This window comes from Geotrypetes seraphini, chromosome 8 (assembly GCF_902459505.1).
Source record: "Geotrypetes seraphini chromosome 8, aGeoSer1.1, whole genome shotgun sequence".
Classification (NCBI taxonomy): domain Eukaryota; kingdom Metazoa; phylum Chordata; class Amphibia; order Gymnophiona; family Dermophiidae; genus Geotrypetes; species Geotrypetes seraphini.
Genome location: NC_047091.1, coordinates 80530806 through 80547492, shown reverse-complemented (window position 1 = coordinate 80547492; position 16687 = coordinate 80530806). Strand labels below are relative to the sequence as shown.

The 16687-nt window shown below is 44.7% G+C and overlaps 1 protein-coding gene across 2 annotated transcripts in view; it reads right to left on the bottom strand.

Annotated features, from left to right (window-relative positions):
- ESRRA (estrogen related receptor alpha) overlaps positions 1–13326 on the bottom strand; it is a 61606-nt gene extending 48280 nt beyond the window's left edge. Inside the window, exon 1 of one of the 2 annotated variants that reach the window (XM_033955059.1) lies at positions 13222–13326. The gene's annotated coding sequence lies outside the window, so the exon portion shown is untranslated. Of the gene's footprint in view, positions 1–12141; positions 12500–13221 lie in introns of those variants that run through there. The other variant, XM_033955058.1, reaches the window with a different exon arrangement.
- Positions 13327–16687: the final 3361 nt, after the last annotated feature.

The window sequence follows — 16687 nt, the reverse complement described above, 5'->3', positions numbered from 1 at the left end:
TAGGGAAAATGAGGTATTGATGCCCGTGTATAAGATTTGGTGAGACCTCATTTAGAATATTGTGTATAATTCTGGAGGCCGCACCATCAAAAAGATATAAAAAGGATGGAGTCAGTCCAGAGGAAGGCTACTAAAATGGTGCGTGGTCTTCATCATATGAGGACAGACTTAAAGATCTCAATCTATATATTTTGGAGGGAGAGGGGGAGATATGATAGAGACATTTAAATACCTACATAATGTAAATGTGCATGAGTCGAGTCTCTTTCATTTGAAAGGAAACTGCAATGAGAGAGTACAGGATGAAGTTAAGAGGTGATAGGCTCTGGAGTAATCTAAGGAAATACTTCTTTACAGAAAGGGTGGTAGATACATGGAGCAGTCTCCCAGAAAAGATGGTGGAGACAGAGATTGTGTCTGAATTCAAAATGACCTGGGATAGGCAGTGGGATCTCTCGGAGAGAGAAAGCGATAATGGTTACTGCGGATGGGAAGACTAGAAGGGCCATTTGGCCTTTATCTGCCATCATGTTTCTATATTTCTAAGTATAGGCTCCAATGACAGACGCAGAAGATGAAGATGTGGAATTGTTCTATGAACAACTTCAAAATGTAATAGCTCAAACACTGAAACAAGATCTACTGATCATTAGGGGAGACGTCAATGCAAAAGTAGGAAGTATATCTGAAGAAGCAGTGGTTAGAAAGCACAGCATAGGAGAAAGAAATGGAGCTAGTGATAACTTTAGTACAGTTTTGCAAAACAAACCATCAATCATAATTGGAGCTAACTGGCGCTAACTTGCAGTTATGCACTTTTCTGCCCTTAATCGTTATTCTAGAAACTTAGAACCCAATATTCAAAGGGGTTTAACTAGGCAGGGAGTCTCCTGCTTGGCCACCAATATTCAATGGGCCCTAACCAGGTTCTGTTCCTGAATATCACCACTAACTAGTTATTCTCTAGCCTGCTAGGTTAGGGGTGATCTGCGGTCAGTTTGGGCAAAGCCAGTACTTAGCCAGTTGGCGTCAATAACCAGCTAAGTAAGCGTCTTATTTAGCCCTACACTCGCATGGCCCTGCCCTTCGCACATGGACTCTTCCTGGTGAATTTACTTTACCAATTTACTCTCCTTTTCATCTTATGAGACCAGCCACCACTCTTTCACAAACCTCACTAATCTGTCTTGCACCATCATATCCAGGACAATTCTCACTGTCCAATTAGGAGGCACCTACTACTCAGTCCTCCTCTCTGATGACCCCTGTATACCAATTCCTCTTCCTCCTACTGAGCTTCTCCATCCCCTCTCCACATCCCAAACTACTCAACTCCCCACCACCACGCCACTCACTTTTCAACTTCACCACCTCACCCTCCCTCTTGTCCCCCACCCTTTTCTCAGTCCTACAGCTACTACACCTTTCTCCCTCTCATTCAGCCATCCCCACTTTACCTGTATGCATCTCTCATACCTCTCCCACTCTCAACTCGTATTCTTTCTCTTGCTCTCTGCAGGGGACATCAATCCTAATCAGCCCTCAACCTACTCATGGGATCATACCACACGGTAACCAATTTCTGTTCCTCTCTTCCCCCTCCCTTCCTGCCCTTCTCATGCGCCCTGTGGAATGCTTGCTCTATCTCCAACAAACTTATCTTCATCTATGACCTCTTTATCTCTAGAACTCTCCACCCGTTAGCACTAACTGAAACCTGATCTGCCCCGAAGACTCTGGGGCATCTTTTTTCACACACACTTTACCCAAATGGTCATGGAGGTTATGTTGGATTTTTACCATCTTGTAAATATCAACCCCTTCTGCCTCAATCTCACCGTTCTCCTTCCTCTGAAGTCCACTCCATTCATCTATTCGCTCCTCTACCTTCAGAGTAGAAGTCATTTACTGACCCCCTATTAAGTCCTTCTCCTCCTTCCTCACTGACTGACTCCTTGCTCTCCTCCTTTCTTGAACCCTCATCTCCTTCCCTCCTCCTCGGCGACTTCAACATCCATGCCAATGACCCTCTGACTCCTATATATCCAGGCTTCTTGCTCTAACATCATCATACAATTTCCAGTTGTGCTTCACCATCCCTAAACACCAGAAAGGCCACTGCTTTAAAAACATGATGGCAGATAAAGGACAAATGGCCCATCCAGTCTGCCAATCTGCAGTAACCATTATCTCTTGCTCTCTAAGAGTTCCCACATGCCTTGACCTCGTCTTCTCCTTCAAATGCTCTACCACCAAATTCTACACCTTCTCTTCCCCTCTCTGACCATCATCTGCTAACCTTCACAACTCATCACTCTCTCCCCCAAACCCAGCCAATCACTACTCATACATTTAGGAACCTTCAGGCTATTGATCCCGATCCACTCTCCACCTGTCTCAACCCTCCTGTCACACAAGTCTGTCAATGAAGCTGTCCTCTCCTACAACTCCATTCTCTCTTCTGCTATCGATACCCTGTCTCTCCCATTTCACGTCCTGTAAGACATGCCAAACCCCAGCCCTGGCTGACCCCCAACATCCATCACCTGCACTCCTGTGCCTGAGCTGCTGAACGTCTTTGGCTTAAATCCCGCACACACATCGAATTCACACACTTCAAATTCATGCCAACGTCCTTCCAATCCACCCTCTTACTTGCCAAAGAATACTACAACCATTTAATTCTTAGTGCCAACTCTCACCATCTCTTTGCCACATTCAACTCTCTACTCAAAGTACCCCTACCTCCTATCCCCTATTCACTTTCCCCAGACAATAGCAGAGTTCTTCTATGACAAGATTCACAAGAGCCACCTTGAATTTTCAACCAATTCACCTCCCCCACCACCCTTTCCAACTATCCACTCTGCAAACCCCTGCCACATTTTCATCCTTTTCTGAAGTCACTAAAGAGGAAACTGCTCACCTTCTCTCCTCCAAACCCACCACCTGTTCCTCTGATTTGATTCCCACCCACCTACTTAGAACTATCACTCTCCACTGCATCAGTTCCTGATGTCTTCAAACATGTAGTTACACCTCTCCTCAAAAAACCCTCACTAGACTCCACATCCCCCTCCAACTATCGCCTCATCTCCCTTTCCTATCCAAGGTACTTGAACGTGATGTTCACCGCTGTTGTCTGGACTTCCTTTCTTCTCAAGATATTCTTGACCCGCTTCAAATCAGGCTTTCGCTCTCTCCATTCTATGGAAACTGCTCTTGCTAAAAAGTTGCTTAACAACCTGTTCCTGGCCAGATCCAATGGTCTCTATTCTATCCTCATTCTTCTTGATCTGTCTGCTGCCTTCAATATTGTTGATCACCATCTACTCCTCAATATGCTGTCCTTGCTGGGATTCTAGGGTTCTGTTCTCTCCTGGTTTTCTTCCTAACTCTTCCATTGTAATTTCAGGGTACATAATGGAAGATCCTCAGAGTACATAATGGTAGATCTTCCCCTGCTGCTATCTCACAGTCTATCAGTGTACCTCAAGGCTTTATCCTGAACCCTCTCCTCCATATATACCTGCTCTCTCGGTACACTGATCTTCTTCCATGGTTTTCGATATCACCTCTATGCTGATGACTCCCAGATCTACCTCTCAACACCAGATATCTCTACAGGAATTCAGGCCTGAATCTCAGCCTGCCTGTCCAACACTGCTGCTTGGATGTCTCACCGCCATCTAAAAACGAACGCTTTATCCTTTCCCCTAAACCCACCTTCCCTCTTCCGCCATTCTCTAGTTCTGTGGATAACGCTCTCCTCCTCCCTGTCTTGTTGGCTCACAACCTCGGGGTAATCTTTGATTCCTCTCTCTCCTTCTCCGCTCAGATACAACAAACTGCTAAAACCTGTTGCTTCTTCCTCTAGAATATTACCAAAATCCAACCTCTCCTCTCTGAGCACACTACCAAAATTCTTATCCATGCTCTCATCACCTCTCACTTAGACTACTGCAAAGTACTTCTCTCAGGTCTTTCGCTCAACCATCTTGCTCCCCTTCATTCCATGAGAGCTGCCACACTCATGTTACCCCTCTCCTCAAGTCACTTCGTTGGTTCCCCATCCGTTTCCAAATACAGTTCAAACTCCTCTTAGTGACTTACAAGTACATTCACTCTGTAGCTCCTCAATATCTCTCCTCCCTTATAGAAACATGATGCTCCCCCCATGAACCCAATCTCTCCCCTCACTTAAGGAAACACAGAAACCTAGAAACACGATGCTCCCCCCCCCCCATGAACTCCATTCATTGGTTAAGTCCATCTTATCTGTACCCTTCTCCTCCACCGCTAACTCCAAACTCAGTCTCTTTTTTTTTTTCTTCCATAATTTATTGAAATTTTAAACAAATTTTAAACAAATAAGCACACATTCCATCTCTTCTTTCTTGCCATGCCGTATGCCTGGAACAGGTTGCCAGAGTCAATACGTCATGCTCCATCTCTAGCAGTATTCAAATCTAAGCTTGCACACTTTTTTGAAGCTTTCAACTCCCACTAACCGTCAGATATCTATACCCATCGTATGATGTTAGACTACTGAAAAACCTCAATCCCTTCGATCCCATCACTGCTGCCTTGAATGAAGTACACTGACTATCTGCAAGAAAACAGGCCATCTTCAAACAATTGACCATTGCCTTTAAACATTTCCACAACATGGTTCCCCACTATATAACTGAAAAACACCCCATCTACCATCCGAACAGACCACTCAGATCGCAGCAAGAATGCCGACTAAACATCTCACCGGCCCACAAACTCCAACTTGAAACCGCTCAGAGATGATCCTTCTCTCACAATATAGCAAAACTGTGGAACCAGCTCCCCCCAGACATCCGAGCCTTAGATAGCCTACTACATTTCCAGAAAGCGGTAAAAAAACATATTGGTCTCAAACCAATGCATACCAGCCTTGAGACCCGAATGTCCAGGCTTTGGCAGTATAAACAAAAACTGGAAATCTGAATGTACCGTTATCAACCCTAACCCTTGACTCAAATATATGGAAACAGTACACCAACCCGACATCCCAACACATTATGATTGCACCACTACGCCTAGACTGAGTACTTGTTGAGCATAGTACATTATGCCGCCAACATATCAAGATTATGTCACTTTACCCCACACCAAATTCCCTAGTATAATGTGATTATACCCTGTCCTATGCCAATATAATGCAAGTGTACCCTATTCGTATGTATAATCCTAAGTCAAAATAATGTGTATGTACCCTAAATTGTCTGTCTTGAAAACATTGTGAATATATTGTTGTAACCCGTTCTGGGCTCTGGGGGGAGGACGAGCTAGAAATCTAAATAAATAAATTCCTTGTGCTAGAAACTCCCCAACCATGAGATGGCCTATCTGTTCAAATTAGATTGTAAGCTCTTCTTAGCAGGGACCCTCTATTGAATGTTAAATGTATAGCACTGTGTACGTTAGGAGTGTCCAACCTGCGGCCCCGTGAAGTATTTGGTGTGGCCCTGGTAGAGGGCGATGCAGTGTTTTCCTCTGTTTCCCCCGGGTGTTTACTGTCTTGCCGGCTCCTTCCTCTGTCTTGCTGCTGCGTTTGTGCGGCCCCAGAATAAATTTTTTTGGCCAATGCGGCCCAGGGAAGCCAAAAGGTCAGCGCTTTAGAAATGATAGATAGTAGTAGTAGGGCAGCAAAAAGGTTCTCTTAACTATATGAGCTCAGTTAACTGGTTAATTTCTGAGTTAATGCACATATTTGGATAATACTGCATATGCCCCAGTATTGAAATACAAGGCTAGTTCAGCCCATGCAAAAAATCTGTACCACATATCATCAAGGTGGTGTGGACATGGGAAGGGCGATACAGAATTTGTGTTTAGCATGCAGCATTCTAGTGCCTAAATTTCAATTATCTTTTCAGAATTATTCCATGTCTCACAAGGCTAGAGTTCGTGAGTGGCTAGGCCTCACTTCTCAGAGAACAGTGTCTCACTAGGCCACAGTTCATGTCATATGTACTGAGGCCTACGTGGATCCTGGAGGATATTTTTACTGCAATGAAGTTGGTATTTTCAGAACTGAAGAGAGCAACTTTTTTTACCCTGTTCTTTCCTGTCATTTTTCAGCATTACATAAGAAAAAGTTGGTAGTAAAACTTTAAAAACAGAAAAATGTCATTTTCTGAGCAGAAATAACATTTTCTGAGAGCTATTTTTCATTGTCTTGTGCAGCCCAGCCAGTAAATTTCCTTTTTAAATTTTATTCCACTTTACATAAATATGAAGCATCTCCATGTGGTTACTCAAGCCTCTTCATTCTCATTCTGTCCTGTATAACAATATTCAAAGCTTTTCATGTGGCTTAAAGAGCATTTCACTGCCCAGCCTGTCCATGCCTACTCTTGGAATGGGACGATTCAGCACGGCCCTTTCAGCGCAGGACAGTTCATCACTCAATATTAAGCCACCATCTCACTCCCGACCCCCCTCAGCCCAGTATTTGCTTTACTTCCCTTCACCTACCTGGTGTCTGATGATTTCCTCTTCTCCTCCTACCTCTGCAGTCTTGTGGTATATCAGCAGCATCGCCAATCAATGTCAACCTTATACCCTGGAAGCCTTCCCTCTGGACAACTTCTTGTTCCCCCATAGACAGGACAATATAAAGGGAAACCTTATGACATGCCTGATTGATCTGTGATGATGCCCCACCACCTTTCAAACCTTAAAGTCACCAGATGATGCGGAGGCAGGAGAAGACCGCTGGTGGGTGAAGGGAAAGAAGCACCAGTGGGGGCAAGGGGGGGGGGCTATGCCCTCCCTCTGTCAAACCTCATAGCTTCAGCAAGGTAAGTGCTTGCCATTATAACGGCCGTGCTGAACTGGCCATGCTGAATTGTCCTAGACCCACCTATTCTTCCCCAAGGACACCACAAAGACAGACTTGATCTGAAGAACGCCAGAGGCCTGGGAACTGCAACAGATGACAAAGACAAGCAATGTGGAGAACTTTAAAGTTATTGTTGCAACGGGGAGGGGAAGTTCCTTTTTACAATAAAATGTTTTCCACAGGTTGTATTTACTATTGTCCTCAATTTCTCATTCTGATCTGTGTGAGATTTTGGAATTGTATTTCTCGGTTGATTGAGCACTGCTTTGGTTTGTACAGTTGGTGGTAACTGTAGAATTAATAAAATATGATGATAATAATAATAATAAAAAGTTATTGTTGCAAACTAGGAGGAAGGAAATAAGAGAAGCCTGACATGGCAATGTTTCACCCAAATCCAGGCTGCATTAGGGGCACACCAGAAGGAACAGTACTTCCTTCTGGTAACGTAAGCCGACCTAGAGAAAATTTTTTTCATATGCGAGGATTAGCTTGCGTTACCCAGAAGGAAATTTTTTCTACCTTCTGGTGCGTCTTTGATACAGCCTACGTTTAGGCCAAACATGGCCACTTCGGGCTTCTGTTAATTCCTGTAGTTTGCAAGAATAAAAAGTTGCTTTAAAAGTCCTAGACATTGCTTATCTTCACAATCTACTGCTGTTCCCATTACTTCCCAATGTACACACTTTCTCCCATGGAGGCGATCCTAGGGATGAAGAGAGGAACAAGATGTATAGGTTTGAGAACCTAAAACCTACGTGCATTCCTTTGTGCCACAAAATGACTCGAGAGAAAACAGGAGATATCTTTATGGGACTTTTTCAGTGGGCAATAATCAAAGCCAACGTATCCATGCATTTCTGCAGTGATTATGAAGTAAATCCCTGCAGAGTACGAGTCTAGCTTCCCTGTTTGGGAAGAGTTGTAACTCACTGGCCGAGCTGCTGCCTCTGTACCCAGAGGTTGTGAGATCAAATCCCGGTGCTGCTCCTTGCAACTCTGGGCAAGTCACTTACCGTAATCCTCCAGTGCCCACCGCTTTCAATGTCAGCTTTGAAATGCCAAAGCGACAAAAAGGTGTTATACAAGTCCCCATTCCCTTTATTTACTCGTCCTGTGTATGTTTATATTCTGTTACAGTGTTGGCTTCCAACACCTTAATTAGCAGAGAATTTCAGGCCTCATCGTTAACTATGTTTTTTTGTAAATCCTGGCAATGGTGAACTTTTTGCTGCCTACTCTTGGTGTTATTCCTGGATATTCGATGCCGGCCCCTGTCTGGGCTTCAGCAATGACTATCTGGGTTTTTTTCAGCTGGCTAACATATACTCGGTTAAGTCAATATTTAGCTCTTGACTGCATAAGCCAAACCGCTTAAAGATAGGACTGCTATTTATGCAGCCTGATTTAAGCAGTTTACTTAGGCGTTAAGGGGCTAAATAGCGGCACTTAACCCAACTTCACCCCTAGAATACCCACAAGTTAGCCACTCTGAATTCAGTACTAATGGTCATTTTCAGCAAAGATAGGTTAAGTGCTACTGAGCTAATGAAAATGACTGGATAGCCACAAACAAGTGAATTAACTGGCTGGCGTCCGTTTCTGGCTGGTTAAACTGGTTTTGAATATCGTCCAGCTTGTGCTTAATCCAACATCAGGGCTTCGCTCATTTTCCAGGTATGACAGTGGGGGGCAAGGGTGGGAGGGAGGAAGGAAGGAGAAAGAGATGTAGATGATCATATTTCCATCTTCTAGAGAAACAACCTTTCCTTCATTCATCGCCTCCTCCTAGAGAAACAACCTCTCTCTCTTTCCTAGCATACCTCTCCACTCTTACACCTTCTCTCCATCGTAGCACACACACACATGCTACATTTCCCTTCACCCTCACATTGGTTAACTTCAGGAAACCATCTCCATGTCATTCTTTAAGGAGAGAGGGAAGAATCAGTGTATTAACGGGCACAGCTGACCCTCAAGCCTTAGATTGAAGAATGCCAGTGTAGAAGGACTGAGGTTGAGAGAGACGCTAAAGAATGACATGGGATGGTTTCCTGCGGTTATCTGCAGGGATGGAGATGGGAACAAATTCTGTCCCCGTATCATTTTCTATGTTTGTGGGAAGGGGGTCAGGCAAACCTATCTTCGCTCCAACCTCCAGGTTACCTAGCTGCTAATGTCATGTGGGGCAGATGATTCCCCCACCCCCCATACCACTACATTCCTCCAACTACTGGTAAGCTCCACAACAATATACCAATGATATTTTAGTTCAGCATAAAACTTTAGTTCTAGTTCTTATTCAGTTACAAAACATAATTTTTATTCTAGTTTTGACAATCTTGATTCTAGTTTTTATTCAGTCCTGTTCTGAAAATTTGTTCTTATTCAGTTGCTATTCCAGTCACACACTCGACAAATAATTTTGGTTTGTACTTATTTCTTTTTTTATTGAGCACAATAACAACAATTCTAGTTTTTATCTAGTCCTTTTCCAAAAAATTTTAGATTTTATTCAGTTCATGCATCTATAAAATTTTCATTCCTCTCAAGTCATTTTCATTAGAATAAGAATTATAAATACAGTATTTTTTTTTTCTTATTTGGGACACTACAATTTTTATTTCTATTTTGGAAAAAAAAACCAAAATAACCCCCACATTATTTTTACTTCTAGTTCTCATGCACCATGAGAACAGGCTGCTAGGCTTGATGGACCATTAGTCTGACCCAGTAAGGTTGTTCTTATGTTCTCTAATGGTCAAAAAAGTCATTCAGATTCTTATTCTTATTAATGAAAATATTCCTGCAATGCACACCACTTTGTTTTGTTGTTTTTTTGTTTTTTTTACTATACAGAGCCAGTCCAACCATCAGACAAACTAAGCAATTGCCTGGGAAGCAACTTTTGTGGGGCAGCAAAGAGCAATGTTGTCAAAGCAAAGCAATAGGTTTGGATGGCCACAAACTCAAATAATCATCAGCCTGTACTTTCGCCTGCAGGAAGAATAGGTAATTTTCTAAGAGCCCTTTTGCCCTTGCAAATGGCTTTTTTAAATGGCCCTATTTGCAGAACAGAGTTTAATATTTAAAAGTGTATCTGCCTGATATTCAGCCCTGAATATTCAATGCTAGGGTATGCACAGCTCCCAGCACTGAATATCCATGTTTTAGAGGTCACCTGGAAGTTAACTGGGTTCTGGCCAATATTCAGACTGGCGCCTGCTTAACTTCACTGCATTAAATTAGGACAGTTTTTTGGTTTTTTTTTTTTGCTGAAAATTGCTGCTGACTGACAATGTTTGAGCTCCGCCCTAACTCCACCCCCAGCCCGGCCCTAACCAAGCAAGTTAGAGGTTATATTCAGCAGCATTAACTGGTTAACTGCCACTAAATAGCTCAGGATAAGCCATTTAAAAGGCGAGGAGCCTCTGCTGGCCATTTAAATGGCTTTGAATATCAGGCCTCAATGGTTTTTAGAGGATTGGTCTGGAGTGATGCTGTTGGAAAGATCACAATTCTTGAATTTAAAATCTTGGTGGTTTCTCAGAGTATAAAAGTTAACTGAGAGAATGCAAGGCCAAAATTTTGCCCCGAGTGCCTAATACCCTTGCACCAGCCCTGTTACTATACACACACCTCACATTCTTCCACAGCACACATCCTTTCACATCCTTATATCCACTGTATAAACAAATCCCTTCCAACCCAACACCCACCTTCTCTCCTTAGACATGTACAATCCCTCTCTCTTTACACCACACGACTCTTCTTCTCTATCTCCCTTTCTGTGTGTACCCGCTTCCACCCCACAAAGGGCTCCTTTTTTGAAGGTGCGCTAGCGTTTTTATTGCACGCATCGAATTAGCGTGAGCTAGCCGAAAATCTACCGCCTGCTCAAAAGGAGGCGGTAGCGGCTAGCATGCGTGGCAATTTTTTTGCGCACTATTCCGTGCGTTAAGCCCCTAGCGCACCTTCGTAAAAGGAGCCCAAAATTTCCCAAACTCATATACTCCAGATCAAAATCTCTCCATATAAGCACACGCTTCTTTTTCTTTCTCAGCCACTGTATTCACTAGATAGGTACACACTTTCCCCCTCTGTATGCCCTCTCCCTCATTCCCCAGCTATTTGCTTGCAAGCTTTCAAGGGACTTGGAATATGAGCAACAAAAATTGGGATGGCAGACAGGCAATCTGTGAGAAGAAATTGGGGGAGGTGGGGCATGAGGGGCCCTTCACCCATTTCTAATCTATGCTAGCTACAAACTAATATGTCCAAAGCTGGTACAAGATTAACAAGTGCCCTAAGTGAATCTTCAGCCTTACACTCTCCTCATCAACTTTCAGGCCCTTAGCCTTCAGCCTTCCCTTCCCCCCAAACAAAGGCACTGATAATTAACTCAATAATTATGTTCATCACACAAGCATCCTATAACAATGCAAGTTAAAGTATGTGCTGATTATTCTTTGTTTTTGTGTCACTGTACTGTTTTGCTTTGACTGTACTTGCTCTTTACTGCCACCAATAAGCTACTGCCCTAGGCAATTGCCTAGCTTTACCTAGTGGCTGGGCTCACCCTGAAAAGCCAGGAGAAATATAGATTACCCTTCCCAAACCAAAGATAGGTTAGGCTCATCCTCACCACTACCACCAAAATCTGGGCACTGATTTATGAGCTGGAGGGGTGGGGGGAGGGGAACTAGACATGGTCAGTGACAGTGTTAACTATGTCCAGGGCAGAAATTTGGAAGAAGGCCCTGACAGCCTACTAGCAGGCTACATCTCCTTCAAATTTAGGCAGGCTTTGGGACCTCATAACATGGTGCCAAGGGCAACTACTTTGTTTGCGCCCTCCCAACACCAGCCCTAAGAGCAGAGGGCAGATGACAGTAGTCCTCCCCCCAAATACTTAAATTTAGAAACTCATTTACAACAAGCATGGCTCATACACAGGAGTGATACCTACGGATGTGTGTATATATATTTACACACACACAGAGCCAGACAGCTATAAATTACTAACTTCTTTATAATGCCATATATGTTTTTAAATCAATCAATCCCCAAGCATGAATATATTACTCACCTCACACACACACAAAAATTCAGACCTTTCCATACAGAGTGAGACTTATCCCTGCACCATGTTCACTAGAGCACATGGAAACAGAAATTCTTTCCCTTTTCGTCTAATCAAGCCAAAATATATATACTGTATATATATATATCAAAAAGAAAGTATAAGGGAAGGATGCACAGACCTGGGGGTCTAGGGGGGGTCCGCTGCATTTCCCCCTGTCCGGGGTAGGAGCCGGCTCAGCCGCTGCTCTTCAGGCTGCGGCTCCCTGCATCGCTGCTGTAGGACACACAAAAGGACATTTGTAACCCACTTCCTCACTCGGTCTCCTCCAGCTGACAAATGCAGGGAGGGCGGGGCCTTATGAATATTAAACAGGAGGGGGGAGGAAGCTTTTGCAAGCTGGTCTTATCTTCCCCCCAGCGTTTCAGGCAGGTCTGCACTAAGCAGGGGGAAAGAGACTAACCGGGAGGCACCAAGATCATGTAACAACCTTGCTGGGGAGGGGGCAGAGGGGGGCCGATACCACCCTGGCCCCTCCTCCCTCGGCCTAGCCTCTCTCTGTGAAGCTTTCTGGGTAATGGTGAGGTCAGCAGAGGGGGAGGAGGTAGGGGCGGAAACGGAGGAGGGAGTCGGAGACACCGAGCGTGCCTAATTTTCCTGAGGGAGATCTTAGCCTGCTCCTGATATTCCAGCAATACCTCCCCCCCCCCCCCGTTTCTTTCGAGTGCTGCGGATGACAAAACTGGAAACAGCAGGTACTACAGCTCCCACAATGCACTTCGTCAAGTTGAAAAAGCAGCCAGGCGATACAGAAAATTATCCCTCGGCTCTAAGAAACACCTGACTGGTAGTTGTGGGCATCTTCTGCCCCAAGAAATACTTCCACTACTTTCTATGGATATAATATCTGGCTTAGAAACTTGTAGGTCATTTCCCCTCAAGGGCTTACAAGTGCAGTGACATAAGGCAGGAAAAAGTAGGCAAAGTGCTTTAGAGAAGAGGGAGGAAAAGCAGCAGCTAGTAGAGGCGGTGAGTGTATTGTATAGCACAACCTTTGGCCCTGAGAGATTTGGAGAAGGAAGCTAGTTCCTTGCAGTGCATCTGTATCACATGGACTGCAAGCAGAGAGGTACACGGAACAGGCCCGGAAAGACCCTCTGGAATTGCTACCTTTTGCTCGAGTCGGTCAAACAAGTTAATCCAGACCTGCTTTACGGCATTGCCTATACGAGTGTCTGCTTTTGAGTTTGTCATTCGTTACCTTAGAAGATCAACCCAGAGAAGCATATTTGTTTTTACATGAGAGCATCACCTCCTTTGCGAAAGTCTTGGGAGTTAACAGCCGATTATCAGTTACACGCGTAACTGCCCTTAGTAGCCATTCTATAAGTTGCTCACTGGAATTCCAGAGTGCGCAACTTCAAGAGGGTGTGGACTTGGAAGGAGCATGTGCAGGGCAGGGACATTTCTCTCTTTATTTTATTTTTCAGTTTTCTAGACCGTTCTCCCAGGAGAGCTCAGAACGGTTTACATGAATTTATTCAGGCACTCAAGCATTTTCCCTATCTGTCCCGGTGGTCTCACAATCTATCTAATGTGCCTGGGGCAATGGGGGGATTAAGTGACTTGCTCAGGGTCAGAAGGAGCAGAGTGGGTTTGAACCACCAACCTCAGGGTGCTGAGGCTGTAGCTTTAACCACTGCACCACACTCTCCCTGTCATGTCAGACAGTTATGCGCACAGGTTATAGAATACTATCATTTATGCACCTAGCTGCCTACAGCCCGCCTAAATGCTCACACAAAAGCAGACTTATACTAATATAGATAGTTGCAAGTATAAGTGGCATTACAGAATTTTCACTTAGCACACATTATGCTGGCACCTAGATTTCAGCAACCTTTTGAGAATTTATCCCTTTAGGGCCTGCAGCACTGATTTCAGTGGGTAGAATCACATACTGTTTGGGATGTAAATTTAAAAGCAGTAATGGCCCCAAAAGTCTCCTAGAAAAGGGCAACTTGGCAGCTTTTCTGCTCTGTGTCCCTTGCAGTACAGTTTCACAGTAACCAACAGGCTTCTTTCTTTTGATCTTTGGGTGTCCTAGGGAGTGCCCTGGACAAACTATGGGCTAGATTCACTAAGCAAACCTATCGTGTACCGACTGGTTTGCGACCCCTTTACGATTCCGACCCAATTCACTAACCTTCTGGCCGCATCTGATCTGATCCGATCCGATCCACGCTTGCAAATTAGGGAAATGGCATGCAAATCTAGCAAGGCAGCGGATCACCAACATTTTTCAGGCACACCGACTTGGCTGGCTGATCACAAAAGAAGTAACTGCTGGGGACCAGTCGCTCAAGCCCTTTCTGGCTGCCCTGCCTTCTGCCGCCCTGCTCTCTGCCCTGTCAGCCCTGATCTCTTGCTGCCCCGAATGCCTCCCGCTGTCTAGATCTGCCTCCCATTGCCCTGATCTGCCTCCTGTTGTCCCGATCTGCCTCCAGCTGCCCAAATCTGCCTGCCCCGCAGTGCTAGCCCGTGTTTTTAACCCGCAGGCTTCTAGTGGGTTAAAACCACGGGCAAACAAAAAATAAAACAGTCAGCCCAGAGGTCCAGCGATCCGTGCAGGCGGATTGGAGTGTTTCTCCGATCACCTCCATCTGCATATGTTTCCTGAATTCGTCGGACCTGTTCGGATCGGGCCCGATTGGGCAGGTTAGTGAATCTGGGCCTATGTGAAGACAAAGGGCCAGGGAATGCTTATAATAGTTCTCCCAGAATCAAAGGGATCAGTAATTCTGGCAATGTGCATAGAATGGATTCCTGCAAGATCCTGCTTCTAGGGAGGTTGTGATCCTCAGTCTGTGATCTCCATCTCTGTGGCACCCCCTCCAATATGTCATTTGCTGTAAATGTGCTTGAGAGATTCCATTTGGCATGCAGGAAGCACCTGAGAACTACTTGCTGTGCTAAGGAAGAGGTATACCTATATCTCATCAAATTCAGCAGCAAAGCTACCCTCTACCTACTCTGCTTCATATCCTACCCCTATCTCTCTACACCAGAGTAAATAAAAGGTCATCACTATAGCACCCAGGGAAAGATCAGCCATAGGTGAAGGAAGCACAAGGGGAAAAGGTAGGGAAAATTATTAAATATTGATACTTTAAATTTAGTTGAAATTAGGTATTGTGGCAGAACTGCATGTGGACCACCAGAGAGAGTGTTACAGGGCAGGAATGAGGTTCTAATGAGCTGAAGGAGAGCCACCAAATATCTTCCTATGTGGAGCCAAGACACTGTTGATCAGTGTGTATCAATGACATCCATCCCTACAGCCCACCTTCAGACTTCATCAGGGTGTGCCTTCAATGGCTGTGATCATCTCCAAATGCATTCTTTTTGTCTGCTTGAGAAATTCCTTGTCCTTTAAGCATGCACTTCAACCCCCATCTACTTTTCCCTTTCTTTCCTGAGCCAGGGTAAACAGGAAAAAACCCCCAACAGAAAAACAATGAGGACCACCAAAGAGGTCTCTGGGGGCTGCCATTGGCCTTCAGACCTTGTATTGAAGAACACTGGTCTAAGGGCAAGAGGTACACTGGCAGAACTGTGTGTATGTGTGTGCACTGGAGTGGTGTTGTCATGGAAAGAATGAGGTATATATTGATAGACCTTTGTAAACAATCTCAAGGCAGCAATGAGGTACTCTGGCAGAGATGTGTGTGGGGAGTCTCAAGACAGTGAGTTGCATTGGCAAACTGTAGTGATGGCAGCACAGGTGGAAGAGGGGGAGGGGAAAGCAGTACTCTTGGTTTCTTATACGCTGTACATCAAAATTCTCTTTTTCTGCAGAGCAGATCACTTGCCCTGGGCATCAACTGTAACAAATCACTTTATAGAGACTGATCCTGACTGACACACAAGCCCCCTACCTGTGGTTCAGACAGGAGAATGCTGCTTCTGCCTGGTCTGACCAGTTGCCTGACTTTAAATTATTTGACAACAAACAAGGGTGGAGACATCACAGCCCATGCTCATCACACATGAATCTGCAAATCAGCCTTCTTCAAGTATGGCCCCAGGATCCAAGGACCCTCTCTTTAATAGAAATCAGACACTCCCAATCCCAGGATCTCTCACCACTAGGAATCGGGCAAACACAATTCCAAGCTTTTTCACCATTAGAAATTGCACCTAGTCCCAGGATCTCGCATTGCTAGAAAGCAAGTACTGTACACCCAATAATACCCAGACCCTGTCACTACTGGGAATCAAGCACACTACATACCCAGACCGTATCACTACTAGGAATCAGGCACACAGCTACCCAGTCTCTGTCACTACAGGGAAGCAGGCACACCTGTTACCCAGGTCCTGTCACTACTGGGACTCAGACTCACCCTAGAACAATGGAAGTATTATGGCAAGTGTTAGCAGCAAATTTGAGAGACTGCGATCATACTTCACATACCCTGGCTTAGGAGTGAGGTTCATTACTGTCATGGTATGCGCCAAAATAACCTATTTGGAAACATTGCTCCCAAGAGAAAGCCGTTCATCATAAGGGGTTTCTGATAGGTGGAGCCCTTTGTCTAAAGCAGTGTCAAACTTTCTTTGACACTGCTTTAGTGTAGTGTAGTGGCCACGGCTCAAGGCACCCGGAAGTGTGCGGATGTAGCTGTGATATCACGCGCTAGCATGACATCATCACGTCAACCCAT